Here is a 5,351-nt window from a genome sequence, read left to right as displayed (position 1 = left end):
ATTTCTATTTATCTTACGTCATGTTTCACGCTCTCGCATGGCCATAAATTTGTACATTATACTAAATTGATATATTTGCAAAACATGATAATGCAAAACGTGAAATTCGCATGATGTTTTGAGAAAATCGTTCACCACACAAATATTGTGGGTATTTTGCGAATTTTAAGATCATGCAAAGGAAGGACATTATTGATGACAAGTATGGCAAAACCGGTGTAGACTTATTGCGAGGAATTATTACTTACAACACTTGCAATCCAATACCTAACTCGTGCTTCCTCGACTCTTGACATTCTATGACGACAATGGCTTCTAACTTCTAACGAATGTACGAATTTACAAAATTCAGTACAGTGTGCACATTATAATGGCTGATAAACAGTCGCGTCACGTTTGAAACACGCGGTCGTATATAATTTTCTTCAGTCACATTCCATATTCTATGTAGTTAATAGTCGTATTGCTGCTCCAAATAATTGGAAGTCGGCTCGGGTGCATTTACGAGCTATCGATTTAACGTCAAACTTTTGGCACAGGTGCTATCGGGGGAGCCTAAAATTATCTTGACATTTTACTGGCCGTCTATTAATTAAAGGCTTGTAAGGATTTTATTCCTCCCCATTTAGTACAAGTGGTCGTGGATGGAATAGATTAGATTGTGATAAATCAGGCTGAGTTTGTTTCTCGGAATACTAATCGATGTTGCCAGTCGATAGAATTTCCTTCATTGTGATATCGAATGTTGTAAGACTTTTTTCTTTTGTACAGTCAAGTGCAAAAATAAGTATCTATTCGAACCACTCAAAAATGTTACTACAGCTTTATTGCTTCGGAATAAGAGTCTGTGGTTCATATTTTTGAAACATTGAATAAGTAGGTACATACACTTGACTGTAAGTGTTTAGATACATTGAAAAACCATGAAATGTCGAAGACTTTTTTTTTTCGAGGATATTTCTGAGCACAATTTATTTCTTGGCTCTACAAGCGAAAATTTACGTCGTTCAATTAGGAAAGTGACTTAAGTTTGTGTAAAAATATTTTTCGACGCGGCGCTAATATTATAAGCTAGGATACCCATACTCAACCTTTTTTTGTACTTATGAGCTACAAATTGTGTTGCAGCAATGATACAGGAGACCGGTATCATTGAATGTCAACAGTATTAAATACATAAATAGATTATTAGTTTCATAGAAGCTAAAATGTAGAAAATCAATATAATTTAATTTCTGTACAAGGTGGGCCACGCATAGAAGCTTGGCAGGCTGCATGCGGTCCGCGGCCGAAGGTTGATGTAGCTGGGCTAGGGTTATTGTTAGACTAATGTGTGATATCATAATCCACTTCAGACACCATTTTAATAAATGACAACTTAAGACATCGAGAAACAACGAAGTGCAAAAAACTGAAGTTGAATTCGCCCAATTTCCGTTTCTTATCTTCAAATAAGATTAACATTAATCGACTCTGTGTTACGTTTTTTACTCTATTAAGTACCTACATGTTGGCTGACAAACAGAAATATGGATCTACATACAAAGGAACTCTAACTTATGCCTGTGAAATATTAATAGTGGCAAAGCTTATTAACTTACTCGTGTTGTTAGCTTATCTATTAGATTCCAAAGAGAGACTGGTGCTGGTATTTTTGGCCTAAATAAAGATATTGTCCGCTACCCCCAAGTCGTATCTGCTACAAAACCTGAGGCCGCACATAATTCCCTAACCTACTTGGAATTAAAACTGCCTTCACCAATTTTTCTGTTAAATGGCAATGAATGATTACAGAAAAAGATGGCGAATGCGATTGCGAGCGGCCGCGCGTTATACAATAGGTACCGCTTTTGACGTCGACTTCATAGCCCAAGAATAAAATTTAGTTAAATCGTTTATTGAATCAGGCATTACTTTGCGAAAGTCCATATCAATGAACTAAAACAATAACTTTGCTCACGCGACCTATAAAAATAAAATCTATAGCCTATTCGTAAAAGATATGGCCGTAATGTTGAGGCGAATAAAACGCATCTTTTCAACCTCCTCAAATTCCTGGCATCTTTTCAAGTTTATCTCTCTGTCTAGTCGTTTTCTCATGACTGAGGATCGTGGACATCAACCGGTGATCTATAGGTACTTGGAATGCATCATTTGTGTCCATCGGCTTCTGTCCATCGCGGCTTTGACGATGGACCTAAACCTCGGGAAGCCTGGAGTCCCTTATTTTATCGGTACATCTGGTAAGAGATCTACCTCGGGTTGATTCACAATTCGTATTCCCAACTAAGATAAATTTCATTCATAACCCCTTCGAGATTATAGTCAACTTGTTTAAGTTAAAGTCAAATAAAACTGCAATTTTGATATGACGACACTGCTGTAGTGCACTTTATTAGTTTACATCAATATCGAGAGCCTTAGCACTCGCATAACAATAAATTAAAAACAATATCTCCTCCATAGCTACGTCTTATAAATTGTGTATATATCACATAGTGTAATTTATTCCTGATTTACTGGTGACTTACGTTTTGAAGCTTTTTAAATCTATGTAACTATGAAACGATTTTTATATTTAATTCATTAACATTGTTAAAATCGAAATATTTTTTGTAAACCTTATTAGACCCGTTACCGCCAACCGAATGGTTACACAATGGAGTTACTTAATTCCTTTCAAACTTTATTGGTAAGTTAGTTACAGCAAAAGTCAATAAAGTCTCAGTTGTTGCCATTGTACATCACAATTAAGTTTAGTTTTCAGACCAAATAATTTTTGAACATTTCTCAAAAAATGTGTGGGGTACATATTGCAGGTTTTACATTGTGTGACCATTTGCAAAACATTCAGCCAAGAAACCTGAATGAACCTGAACCTAATAAACAACTAAAATATCCTATTTCACTTCGTCATCATCATCAACATATCAGCCATGTGACGTCTACTCTTGGACATAGGCCTTTCCATATTTCACTTTTATGGAAACTTTTTTTTTGTTACTATAGACCAAATAAAAATTGGTAATGAGTGAAACAGCAAACTATTTGAGAAATGTTCATTTTCATCCCACTAGACGTGAACCGTAATAGTGTACATGAAGTATCCAATCCACACTGGGTCTGCGCCGGATCTAGAGAACAACCATTATTTTGAAAGAACTGTGCCCAGTGGGAGGTAAATATATGCTGAACATAAGTTATTATTAATTTGGTACACATTCAGATACAACAAAGTTGGAGATTTCTTATCCACTTTTGCAATCACTAAGTAATTTCTGCCACGTATTATTAATAGAATTTTCTCTTCAACCTATTGATCTAATCAATAGAACTAAACTAAACGTCTACGTGTTAAATAGAGAATTCCTTTTACTTAACCCAAATGATATGAGAAACTTCGTAATACATGTATTGTCTTTTTATTATTACGTTAAACCTTACATCTTAATTATAGCTTATTGTAAACGGGGTTTGCTAAAATAATCTTTTGTTTGTAAATTTATACTGAAACGAGAACACGCAGAATATAAAGAAAAATAAGGCTCCCGAATTGAACCTATTTTTTTATTCCGTGATTCGTGCCATTTAATATACGCGAAGACTAGTCATTTCATTACTATACTATACACGACATATTTTTTTTCTACCTATTCTCGAATCAGTGATTTCAAATGATTTACAATCATTGAGTACATATGGAAAATCAACGACTCAAAATTATACCTACGCTCAAGCGAAAAAATCCGAAAGCAAAACTGTCCATTGTGGATATCGTCAAAAATGGAATCTAGTCTCAATGTAAAATAGGTAACTGATATGGGCCGTAAAAAAAGGACCATTTCTATTTATGTAGAATCCGAAAAGTTCCTATTTGTAAATTGTCAATTCGATAAACTTTGATTCGTGTAACTTTGATCCGAACACAAAATATGTCAAATTTATGTCAACGATTTTCCATTTGTACTGGATCTTTCAAATAATTTTACGAATTTGGTATCCAGCGCCAACTATGTAGGTACTTAAAAAAACTAACAGGAAACCAGTAAAAACTTAAAAATTCGGAAACTTAAATTCCAATGTTGTAACCAATAGTGGTGGATTGAAATAAATGATCTTATTACTTATTCGCTTTACTGTATTGATGTTACTTTTGACGATATAAAATACTGCTCAGCGGACTCATAAAACTTGCATCAATTTATAAAATAATCACTATCTCAAGATTAAACAGTTTGTTTAAAAATTCAGTGGATCCCTTCACATATTGGCTTAGTAGGCAACGAGGAAGCTGATCGGCTAGCCGCGTCTGCTGTTAGTGAGGAACAGAGATCGTGATTGCTCCTGAATTTTCTGAGGTAATTTTGCGTTATAAGAACAAATGTCATGACCTCTGGAAAGAGCATTTCGACAGCCGGTCTCAGTTCAAGGGTATTTGGTTATAGGACAATGCAGTCTGAGCCTCCTCATGTACCTTGGTTTGATTCTGTTAGTCTCTCCAGAGCAAAAGTTATTTGTGCGCATAGACTTCGATCTGGTCATGTTCCTTAAATAAGTTTGCGCATTTAATGAGAAAGGCAGAGTCTCCAAATTGTGTTGAGTGCGATGTGGTTGAAGATGTTTTCCACCTATTAATGGAGTGTGTAAGGACTCGAGCCAAGAGGAATATGTTTTACTCAATTTGGAATGTCAATGTCTTAAATGTTGGTATTTCCAAGCCATATTGTCGGAGCCTTGGTCGCAGGCTGCTAGATTTGTATACGGATTTTTAGATAAGTAAGTAGACATATTTGTGGTTGACATTGGTTCCGAGTTCTGTGTAAAAGAATCCGTGCGCAGGTTTGCCACCTGTGGCAGGGGATCGGTTGGTATGGTTTGGAGGACATAGCAGTCCTCTTGGCACGAGTTGTTACTCATTTAAATCTTATAGCTGTTGTGGTGTTTTTATAGTTAAGGCCTTTGGGAACTGACATGTTCATTATCGTTTGATCAAAGTTCCATAATAAATAAAGATTAAAAAAAAAAAAAAAAAAAAAAGATTAAACAGTACGTTAGTCAATTTATTGAATCAGGCGTTACTTTGCGGAGGTCCATATCAATGAACTAAATAATTTCCTTGCTCACCCGCGACCTTACAATAGCTAAGCTTATGCAAAATATGCGTGTTCATGCAGTTCCTCCACCTCCACAATGTAAGAACACACACAAATCACACAAACCCATCTATCACCACCACCACACTACACTGACGCGTTTCGAACTCAAACAGAGCTCATCTTCAGAGTGACACAACCGTACACCATGCTACCCCCAGCATACATGTACATGTGTACGGTTGTGTCACTCTGAAG

The sequence above is a fragment of the Choristoneura fumiferana genome, chromosome 10 (assembly GCF_025370935.1).
Source record: "Choristoneura fumiferana chromosome 10, NRCan_CFum_1, whole genome shotgun sequence".
NCBI lineage: Eukaryota > Metazoa > Arthropoda > Insecta > Lepidoptera > Tortricidae > Choristoneura > Choristoneura fumiferana.
This window is presented reverse-complemented; position numbering follows the sequence as displayed.